The sequence below is a fragment of the Oncorhynchus kisutch genome, linkage group LG9, assembly GCF_002021735.2.
Source record: "Oncorhynchus kisutch isolate 150728-3 linkage group LG9, Okis_V2, whole genome shotgun sequence".
Classification (NCBI taxonomy): domain Eukaryota; kingdom Metazoa; phylum Chordata; class Actinopteri; order Salmoniformes; family Salmonidae; genus Oncorhynchus; species Oncorhynchus kisutch.
Genome location: NC_034182.2, coordinates 41,776,044 through 41,788,306, shown reverse-complemented (window position 1 = coordinate 41,788,306; position 12,263 = coordinate 41,776,044).

The window sequence follows — 12,263 nt, the reverse complement described above, 5'->3', positions numbered from 1 at the left end:
TTTTCTCTCTAGTCCCTGTTTTCCCCGGTTTTGACCATTCTCCATGCCCTGATCCTGAGCCTGCCTCTACCTTGTGACACAGACCTGGAGTACTGAGCTCTGCCTGCCTGCCCTGACCCTGAACCTGCCTACTGTTCTGTACCTTTCGGACTCTGCTCTGGATTACTGACTTCTGCCTGCCCTTTACCTGTCATTTGCCTGCCCCCTGTTTTTGTAATAAACTTTTGTCACTTCGAACTGTCTTTATCTGGGTCTTACCCTGAGGTCTGATAAGGAGCGGGATCTTATTTTAAGTGTTTTGAAGTGTTGTGGTTGCAGGTTCACTTGGCACATTTAAAGCCTTTTCTTTTGGGTTGTTGCTATAGGCCACCAATAACAAATGAAAAGCATCACAGGTTTGGATTTGGTAAAGTTAGTGTGGGAGAGGTAGACTAATTATTGTTATCGATCAATAATTACAAACCTCCTGGCATTGATGACTTACATGGAAAGCTACTGAGGATGGTAGCTGACTCTACAGCCACTCCTATCTGCGATCTTTAATCTGAGCCTAGAGGAATGTCTTTGTCCAGAGTCCTGGAAGGAAACAAAAGTAATTCCGCTACCCAAGAGTGGTAAAGCAGCCCTTACTGGTTCTAAAAGCAGACCTATAAGCTTGCTGCCAGCTCATTCTTTAATGGAAGCTTCTCTAATGTCACACATGTAAAATGTGGAGTGCCACAGGGCATCTCTCTAGGTCTTCTACTCTTTTCTGATTTTACCAATGACCTGCCACTGACATTAAACAAAGCATGGGTGTCCATGTATGCTGATGATTCAACCATATATGCATCAGCAACCACAGCTAATGAAGTCGCTAAAACACTTAACAATCTGTTGAGATCTGTTTTGGAATGGGTGGCCAGTATGGAACTCCCTACCGTCTCATATTTCTCAAGTAAACAGCAAACCTGGTTTAATAAAAAAAACTAATAAAGCAACACCTCACGCACGGCACAACGCCTCTCCCCTATTTGATCAAGATAGTTTGTATGTATGTATTGATATGTAGGCTACGTGTGCCTTGAGCTGTTCTTGTGTATCAATGTTTTGTATTAAGTCATGTTTCATGTTTTGTGTGCAGACCCCAGGTAGTGTAGCTGCTACATTTGCAACAGTTAATGGGGATCATAATAAAATACCAAAAAATGTTGGAGACCGTATTTTTTTATGTGTTCACAGAGTCTGCAGTTTTGGACTTTGAGTTGATCAAATCTATAGTTGACTTCTGAAAAACAGATTAAAAATCAACAACACCATGACATTTTACTCCGGTGAGATATTGGGAATTTAAAGCAGAGGTTGTAGATATGGCAGTGTCTGTTGCCAAATTGATGAATTGATGTGTTATTAGGGACTGTCCAATCCAACAATTGGAAATCCTTCTCTTGTTGCCTGTGTGCTAAATGTTGATGACAATTTATGGAAAATACTTTTGAAAAGGGTATTTTGTTTTTTAATTATAATGTGTAATATGTAAATTGGAATGGAAAAGTTACGTCTTTCATGGAGTTATCAGAATTGTATGTGAAGGTCTGATCAATCTAAGATTGCAACCAATTGATTACAGCATTGCTTATAAATGGAGGAGGCAGCTGGCAGTGGGAGGAGGTAGGAAACTGGTCTGTCTGCATAATTTAAAGGAACAAAACTGGTGGAGGAATAAAAATAGCATCCAGTTTCACACGAGGACTAGGATGTTGACAGTTGTGCCATACAGTTTGCAAAATAGTTGGCGTACCGATTCCATGTACCGATTCCATGGTTCAGGGTGTATGTGTTGATATATAATATAATTTTGGTTGCCTATCCTAACGTGAAGTTTGTTCTATAACAAAAAAAGTAATTGACTCTGATGTGTGCCACATAAAGTATTTCACTCTAGGGACAAAATTAAGGAAATTAGAAGGGGGGGAGGGGGGCTTCGGCAAGGCCATTTTCTTGCCTGCCGAACCCCCCCCCTCCTTCAAATTTCCTTACTTCACTTTCCTTATGAAGTCGCTAAAACGCTTAACAATCTGTTGAGGTCTATTTTGGAATGGGTGGCCAGTAATAAACTTCACTTTCTGTGGACCACACTACTGGTCAGCATGAGCTATCAAAATGATTCGGAAGTGTGCCAGGCCTTGCAGTCCAAAGAAGAAAGGGGGGGGGGGGGGGTTGCTTTTATGATTTTTTTTCCTTTGATGTCTATTTTTCTTGCAATGTTGTTTTTGGTTTTCCTTTGTCTTTGTCTTTGTCTATTTCTATTTTCTTTTTGGTTCATTTTGCTGGTTGTTGGTGCATTTTGGGCTTGCGGGGGCTTGCGGGGGCTTGTGGGGGTCTTGGGGGGGGTTGAATTATTTAATTGTATCATTTTGTATTGTTTGGGGACTGTGGGGGGGGGGGTTGAATGATAGAGTGGCAGCTCTCGGGAACTGTGGGTGGGATCTTGAATGTCTGGTGGCCTGGCGGTTGGGAGCTTTGGCAGGTGGCTGATAGGTTGTTGTTTCGGGCCCCCATTTTTGAGCAGGCTGTTGACCCTTGTTGGTTCTGTTGGATGGGAGTCTGTTGGATGACAATGTGGTGTAAATGTTGAGTGGCTTCACTGCAGGTAGATTGTATGTTTTAATGTTACATTTATAAAAAAATAGAAATAAATATATACTAAGGGCCGGGAAAGTTGCACTGACATTTCGTTGACAACAGCAGTGTTCAGTGTTTTCATTCTACCACCTCCTGTCAAGATGGCATTGCTTGCCTGTGTAGTGTCCGAGGCATTTACAAGCGTTGACTAGTCAGTATTTTTTTGTCCAGGCTAAAGGCCTTGTCATATTTTCGTCAGAACTGGGTGTGAGAACCCTAGTTACTGTGGATTTATGGGCATCTGTAGTTGCCCTTCCCCAGATCTGTGCCTTGACACAATCCTGTCTTGGAGCTCTCCGGACATTTCCTTTGACCTTCGCTGGACATGGCAGAACACTGACATTTCTGTCTTGCATGAAATCATGCACAGAACGAGCAGTATGGCTGGTGGCATTGTCATGCTGGAGGGTCATGTCAGGATGAGCCTGCAGGAAGGGTACCACGTGAGGGAGGATGACTTCCCTGTAACGCACAGCGTTGAGATTGCCTGCAATGACAACAAGCTCAGTCCGATGATGTGGTGACACACCACCCCAGACCATGACGGACCCTCCACCTCCAAATCGATCCAGCTCCAGAGTACAGGCCTCCGTATAACGCTCATTCCTTCAACGATAAATGTGAATCTGACCATCACTCCTGGTGAGATAAAACCGCAACTCATCAGTGAAGAGCACTTTTTTCCAGTCCTGTCTGGTCCAGCGACGGTGGGTTTGTGCCCATAGGCAACATTGTTGCTGGTGATGTCTGGTGAGGACCTGCATTACAACAGGCCTACAAGCCCTCAGTCCAGCCTCTCTCAGCCTATTGGGGACAGTCTGAGCACTGATGGTGGGATTGTGCATTCCTGGTGTAACTCGGACACTTGTTGTTGTCATAGGCTGTACCGATCCTTTGCAGGTGTTGTTACACGTGGTCTGCGAGGATGATCAGCTGTCCGTCCTGTCTCCCTGTAGCGCTGTCATAGGTGTCACAGTACGGACATTGCAATTTATTGCTCTGGCCACATCTGGAATCCTCATGCCTCCTTGCAGCGTGCCTAAGGCATGTTCACGCAGATGAGCAGGGGCATCTTTCTTTTGGTGTTTTTTAGAGTCAGTAGAAAGGCCTCTTTAGTGTCCTAAGTATTCATAACTGTGACCTTAACTGCCTACCGTCTGTAAGCTATTAGTGTCTTAACGACCGTTTCACAGGTGCATATTCATGAAATGTTTATGGTTCATAGAAAAAGCATGGGAAACAGTGTTTAAACCCTTTGCAATGAAGATCTGTGAAGTTATTTGGGTTATGAAAGACAGGGTCCTGAAAAAGGGACATTTCTTTTTTTTCTGAGTTGACTTATTCATGTCACTGATGGAGTGCTGATTCAGCTGCCCTGCCCGTCCGGTGGGCGAACTGTTGCCATTTTGAACCATAGGATGGCTCATCCTGCTACCTTGTCTAGCCCGGGCCTACAAACTGTTAGCTTGTTAGCACAGGCCTGCTAACCGCCTGAATCGCCGCGTCTCAAACGCTCACCGGACCCATATTTACTTTCTATCTCTTTTGACTTTTAATTTGTTTATACCTTCCGGAAACCTGCCTCACCCAATGTGATACGGAATCGCTATTATTTTTTATTTATTTTTTGAACACACTCAAGAACCTCCAGAAGCTAACCAGCTAACTAGCTACAAGCTATTTAGTCATTGTTAGTTTTTTTTAACCTGGATAACACTCGCCAGGCCAGCTTCCCTGCCCCATCCACCGCTGCCCCCTGGACACTGATCTCTTGGCTGACATAGCTGATGCACGCTGGACTGTCCATTAATCACGGTACTCCATTCTGCTTGTTTGTTCTATCTGTTGGCCCCGTTGCCTAGTCTACGCCATTTTACCTGCTGTTGTTGTGCTAGCTGATTAGCTGTTGTCTCACCTACTGTTTTAGCTAGCTTTCCCAATTCAACACCTGTGATTACTGTATGCCTCGCTGTATGTCTCTCTCAAATGTCAATATGCCTTGTATACTGTTGTTCAGGTTAGTTATCATTGTTTTAGTTCACAATGGAGCCCCTAGTTCCACTCTTCACGCCCCTGATAACTCCTTTGTCCCACCTCCCACACATGCGGTGACCTCACCCATTACTACCAGCATGTCCAGAGATACAACCTCCCTCATCATCACCCAGTGCCTGGGCTTACCTCCGCTGTACCCGCACACCACCATACCCCTGTCTGCGCATTATGCCCTGAATATATTCTACCATGCCCAGAAACCTGCTCCTCTTATTCTCTGTCCCCAACGCTCTATGCGACCAGTTTTGATAGCCTTTAGCCGCACCCTCATACTACTCCTTCTCTGTTCCGCGGGTGATGTGGAGGTAAACCCAGGCCCTGCATGTCCCCAGGCACCCTCATTTGTTGACTTCTGTGATCGAAAAAGCCTTGGTTTCATGCATGTCAACATCAGAAGCCTCCTCCCTAAGTTTGTTTTACTCACTGCTTTAGCACACTCTGCTAACCCTGATGTCCTTGCTGTGTCTGAATCCTGGCTCAGGAAGGCCACCAAAAATTCAGAGATTTCCATACCCAACTATAACATCTTCCGTCAAGATAGAACTGCCAAAGGGGGCGGAGTTGCAGTTTACTGCAGAGATAGCCTGCAAAGTAATGTCATACTTTCCAGGTCCATACCCAAACAGTTCGAACTACTAATTTTGAAAATTACTCTCTCCAGAAATAAGTCTCTCACGGTTGCCGCCTGCTACCGACCCCCCTCAGCTCCCAGCTGTGCCCTGGACACCATTTGTGAATTGATCGCCCCCCATCTAGCTTCAGAGTTTGTTCTGTTAGGTGACCTAAACTGGGATATGCTTAACACCTCGCCAGTCCTACAATCTAAGCTAGATGCCCTCAATCTCACACAAATCATCAAGGAACCCACCAGGTACAACCCTAACTCTGTAAACAAGGGCACCCTCATAGACGTCATCCTGACCAACTGGCCCTCCAAATACACCTCCGCTGTCTTCAACCAGGATCTCAGCGATCACTGCCTCATTGCCTGTATCCGCTACGGAGCTGCAGTCAAACGACCACCCCTCATCACTGTCAAACGCTCCCTAAAACACTTCTGTGAGCAGGCCTTTCTAATCGACCTGGCCCGGGTATCCTGGAAGGACATCGACCTCATCCCGTCAGTTGAGGATGCCTGGTCATTCTTTAAAAGTAACTTCCTCACCATTTTAGATAAGCATGCTCCGTTCAAAAAATGCAGAACTAAGAACAGATACAGCCCTTGGTTCACCCCAGACCTGACTGCCCTCGACCAGCACAAAAACATCCTGTGGCGGACTGCAATAGCATCGAATAGTCCCCGTGATATGCAACTGTTCAGGGAAGTCCGGAACCAATACACGCAGTCAGTCAGGAAAGCTAAGGCCAGCTTCTTCAGGCAGAAGTTTGCATCCTGTAGCTCCAACTCCAAAAAGTTCTGGGACACCGTGAAGTCCATGGAGAACAAGAGCACCTCCTCCCAGCTGCCCACTGCACTGAGGCTAGGTAACACGGTCACCACTGATAAATCCATGATTATCGAAAACTTCAATAAGCATTTCTCAATGGCTGGCCATGCCTTCCGCCTGGCTACTTCAACCTCGGCCAACAGCTCCGCCCCCCCCGCAGCTCCTCGCCCAAGCCTCTCCAGGTTCTCCTTTAACCAAATCCAGATAGCAGATGTTCTGAAAGAGCTGCAAAACCTGGACCCGTACAAATCAGCTGGGCTTGACAATCTGGACCCTCTATTTCTGAAACTATCTGCCACCATTGTCGCAACCCCTATTACCAGCCTGTTCAACCTCTCTTTCATATCGTCTGAGATCCCCAAGGATTGGAAAGCTGCCGCAGTCATCCCCCTCTTCAAAGGGGGAGACACCCTGGACCCAAACTGTTACAGACCTATATCCATCCTGCCCTGCCTATCTAAGGTCTTCGAAAGCCAAGTCAACAAACAGGTCACTGACCATCTCGAATCCCACCGCACCTTCTCCGCTGTGCAATCTGGTTTCCGAGCCGGTCATGGGTGCACCTCAGCCACACTCAAGGTACTCAACGATATCATAACCGCCATCGATAAAAGACAGTACTGTGCAGCCGTCTTCATCGACCTTGCCAAGGCTTTCGACTCTGTCAATCACCATATTCTTATCGGCAGACTCAGGAGCCTCGGTTTTTCGGATGACTGCCTTGCCTGGTTCACCAATTACCTTGCAGACAGAGTTCAGTGCGTCAAATCGGAGGGCATGCTGTCTGGTCCTCTGGCAGTCTCTATGGGGGTGCCACAGGGTTCAATTCTCGGGCCGACTCTTTTCTCTGTGTATATCAATGATGTTGCTCTTGCTGCGGGCGATTCCCTGATCCACCTCTACGCAGACGACACCATTCTATATACCTTCGGCCCGTCTTTGGACACTGTGCTATCTAACCTCCAAACAAGCTTCAATGCCATACAACACTCCTTCCGTGGCCTCCAACTGCTCTTAAACGCTAGTAAAACCAAATGCATGCTTTTCAACCGGTCGCTGCCTGCACCCGCATGCCCGACTAGCATCACCACCCTGGATGGTTCCGACCTAGAATATGTGGACGTCTATAAGTACCTAGGTGTCTGGCTAGACTGCAAACTCTCCTTCCAGACTCATATCAAACATCTCCAATCGAAAATCAAATCAAGAGTCGGCTTTCTATTCCGCAACAAAGCCTCCTTCACTCACGCCGCCAAGCTTACCCTAGTAAAACTGACTATCCTACCGATCCTCGACTTCGGCGATGTCATCTACAAAATGGCTTCCAACACTCTACTCAGCAAACTGGATGCAGTCTATCACAGTGCCATCCGTTTCGTCACTAAAGCACCTTATACCACCCACCACTGCGACTTGTATGCTCTAGTCGGCTGGCCCTCGCTACATATTCGTCGCCAGACCCACTGGCTCCAGGTCATCTACAAGTCCATGCTAGGTAAAGCTCCGCCTTATCTCAGCTCACTGGTCACGATGGCAACACCCATCCGTAGCACGCGCTCCAGCAGGTGTATCTCACTGATCATCCCTAAAGCCAACACCTCATTTGGCCGCCTTTCGTTCCAGTACTCTGCTGCCTGTGACTGGAACGAATTGCAAAAATCGCTGAAGTTGGAGACTTTTATCTCCCTCACCAACTTCAAACATCAGCTATCTGAGCGGCTAACCGATCGCTGCAGCTGTACATAGTCTATTGGTAAATAGCCCACCCTTTCTCACCTACCTCATCCCCATACTGTTTTTATTTATTTACTTTTCTGCTCTTTTGCACACCAATATCTCTACCTGTACATGACCATCTGATCATTCATCACTCCAGTGTTAATCTGCAAAATTGTAATTATTTGCCTACCTCCTCATGCCTTTTGCACACATTGTATATAGACTCCCCCTTTGGTTTCTACTGTGTTATTGACTTGTTAATTGTTTACTCCATGTGTAACTCTTTGTTGTCTGCTCACACTGCTATGCTTTATCTTGGCCAGGTCGCAGTTGCAAATGAGAACTTGTTCTCAACTAGCCTACCTGGTTAAATAAAGGTGAAATAAAAATAAAAAAATAAAAAGATTACCTTGTCTGCGGTAATGTAGCAGGCATTAAAGAAAGCTATAGAAAAGTTGATTCTGTGAAAATTCAAAACGTTTAAAACCATGACTGGAGAGACTGTCAACGAAGACAGCAAAGAGATGCAGTTTTTATGAGTGAGTTCATGTTTAAGTTCTTAAATGTATGCTGACACAGCTGTGCCTCACAAGTAATACAACAACGGATCTATTACCATCGTGATCATATAGCTTTATTCAAAATTTGCTCCGCATTGGCTATTCAAGCAAAGCCATTATGCAGTGATAATGTTTTGGGCCTATAGCTTACTGAACAAACATTTTTGCCAGAGTACTGTTTTTAATTGGTTAATATTGCATAGGCCTATGTTTTTTAAGGCATGTTAAAAAAAACTGAGCTGTACATCTCCGCTTGCATTTTGACTCAGAAATTGATCTTGACTCAGAAAAGTGACCACTGTTCTAGAGTTTTCCCTGTTAACACTAGCAACGTTTTCCTTTACTCTGACAATTTTAATGAATGAACACTTTTTTAGTCACTTTCAATGCAACATACCAAAACAAAACAAACTATGCAAGAGATTGCATTTACACTCAGGACTCAGCCCATACTCTACGCAGACAGGTGCAGCATAACCAATCAGAACTGCAGTAGGCCTATATTTAAATAGACCATTAACCTATATGGTTCTGTGTCATTTACTTTGAACTGGACTGTGTTTACAGCATGAGCAGTCGTGAGTAGATGCGCTTGTTTTGAGATCAAAGCGAGAGCTGCATTTAGCCATGTGCACATTTTGTTCATATCCTTTGCTAGTTAGTGAGTTATTAGCCCAACTTTAGATAATTTGTAGTCAGCAGTAGAGGAGTGATTGCTTCCGAAAAGAGCACAAAACGTGTACATTTCTGGACATCTTTGAAAATCGAGTCAGTTAACAATATTTTCTTTGTCTTGAAGGAGCAGTGTTGTATATTGAGACTGGCTTAAATAAGCTAAGTAGCCAATAGGCAGAGGGTAGCATATTGTGTCTGATTCTCCGTAATAATGGTATGGGAATAATAATGCATTTTTTTTGTAAAGTGGTTTCTTGCATCTAACAGCACAACAACATTTTCAGTCACCTCCTTGTCTGAAGGACAAGTGGATAAGCAGGTTAATGTCAAGCCTGGATGTTTTTTTCAAAAGTCTCATGGAATGTAGGCCTACATCGATCACCACACATTGGATGCTACTGTATGCTGAATGTAATAACAGCTATTACATGTTAAAATATTATGGGATGCTTTTTCTCCATATTTCTTTATGGTTGGCCACTCTGATAGGCCCACATTTGTCATACCCTGATCTGTTTCACTTGTCTTTGTGCTTGTCTCCACCCCCCTCCAGGTGTTGCCCATCTTCCCCATTATCCTCAGTGTAATTATGCCTGTGTTCTCTGTTTGTCTGTTGCCAGTTCATCTTGTCAGATCTTACCAACACGTTTTCCCATCTTCCTGCTTTTTTCAAGTTCTGTTTCATAGTTTTCCCGGTTCTGACCATTCTGCCTGCCCTGACCCCGAGCCAGCCTGCCTTTTTGTACCTGCCTGACTCTGACCCGTTTACAAACCTCTGCCTTTCCTGACCCCAAGACTGCCTGCTGTTCTGTACCTTATTAACTCTGCCCTGGATTACAGACCTCTGCCTGCCTTTGACCTGTTTTTCAATAAACATCTGTGACTCTAGCTGTCTGCATCTGGGTCTTTTCCTGAGTTCTGATAACATTATGATCAAATAGCCCCAGTAGCCTACTTGGCCACTGTTAAAACTGTAACTTAAAGTGGGTACAGCCTTAGTGTTCACAGTAAACGCAAACTCCAAGTTGCACAGAATTTTCACATCATTCAAGTTTACACTCAGCAGACTTGAAATTTGTTCAGTGCCTAATTTGTTTTGAGGTAACATTGGTTACAATGACATTTCAGTATAAACCATGGAGGGCTGTGGAGTTTGGGTTATGTATAAACCATGGAGGGCTGTGGAGTTTGGGTTATGTATAAACCGTGGAAGGCTGTGGAGTTTGGGTTATGTATAAACCGTGGAGGGCTGGGGAGTTTGAGTTATGTATAAACCATGGAGGGCTGTGGAGTTTGGGTTATGTATAAACCATGGAGGGCTGTGGAGTTTGAGTTATGTATAAACCATGGAGGGCCGAGGAGGACTGTGTAATTTAGGTTATCAAACTACATTTCTGCATGGCTGCAGCATCTGCTGGTTTCATTCTTATCATTTAACTTAATGAGTGTCTGATTTAGACCAGGGAAACCAGAGCAGTAGGCCCATAGTGTGATGCTAGCTAGATCTATTCAGTTTTTTTTAAGCTAACTTTTCTATGTAATTAAAACATATATATATGTTTTACCTTTATTTAACTAGGCAAGTCAGTTAAGAACAAATTCTTATTTTCAATGACGGCCTAGGAACAGTGGGTTAACAGCCTTCCGGTTACTAGTCCAACGCTCTAACCACTAGGCTACCCTACCGCCCCTATAGCTAGCTTCAGTTAGCTTCACATTCCAACTCAGGCTCCAACCACGCTACAAAGGAAGGATATTGATCCAACACCTGTAACTAACTCAAGCCAGGCCTGTACTGTTGTGTGCATACCTTGCGTGTACAGACCTGTGAGTTGAATGCCAATATCTTCATTGAGACAACGCAAAAACCGCATTCCATGAACAACTATGTTTTTGCCTAAATCAAAAGGAAAAAAAATAAGTTATCCTGCAAATTCAGGCTATTGCTGCAAATAGGCTATTAGAAGTGCAGCCTTTCTTTTACTAGACTGTCAATATGGCCGTATTTGGTTTACCTGAATGGTGAGCCACCTTCGTGTCAACGGTTATCCTGAGTTGAGTTCAGAATTGACCAAAGTTAGCTCATGAACATCTTTATCCCATTATTAGTATACTCCTCGGGTTTGTAGACTCCTCAGTCAATGACATTTGTGTAAGGGAGGAATGCAAACCTGCATATATGGCAGTCCATGGGAACTGGAGTTTGACCCTGTGGAATGATGTTATGGTATCCTATAATCAACCTGGATTATAACTGGGGGGGTTTTGGAACTAAGGGACAGCATAAACGGATCCATCAAAACAGGTTCTCTGTCCTTGAAATCTTCCTTCGATTGATGTGACAGTATGTGTTTAAGACAATACACAGTAAAACTCCTGTTCAATGACACAACAACTTTATTAAATACTTTTTTTTATTCTGACCGTGATTGATTCATTTATACCCCTCTTTCATTCTAGAATGGAATCATTTTACAATTGAGCTCACAGGATACAGTACTTGTTTTTGTTTTGAAGATATATGATGATGCGTGATTAAGCAATAAGGCATGAGGGGGTGAGGTATTTCAAATAAAATCGAATGTTATTTGTCACATACACGTGTTTAGCAGATATTATTGCGATTTTGTACCAAAAGGCTTGTTTCTAGCTCCAACAGTGCAGTAATATCTAAGAAGTTGTATCTAACAATACACACAATCTAAAGTGAAGGAATGGAAATAAAATATGTAAGTATTTGCACGAGCTGTGTCAGAGCGACATAAACTAAGATAGTATAGAATAGAATAGAATAGAGTATGTATGAAACGGATGTGAAATGGTTAGCTAGTTAGCTTTGGTGCGCACTAACAGCGTTTCAATCGGTGAGACCTTGAAGTAGTGGTTCCCCTCCGTGGAAATACATGGGTAGCCATGAGTTACCCCCCTATAACAGCCTTTGCCGTGTAGAATAGAGAATTGAGTACAGATCTATATATTGCTTTTCTATCAGGAAAACTGTATCTAAATGCGGTGCCTCAGATGAAAGAATCAACGGAAAAAGCTCACAACTGCGGAGGACAGCAGAGAGAGGGATGGTGGGATTTGTGTGACGCATAAACACAATCAGAGGTTCAAGCACTCGCCATAATCAGCAGGTTAG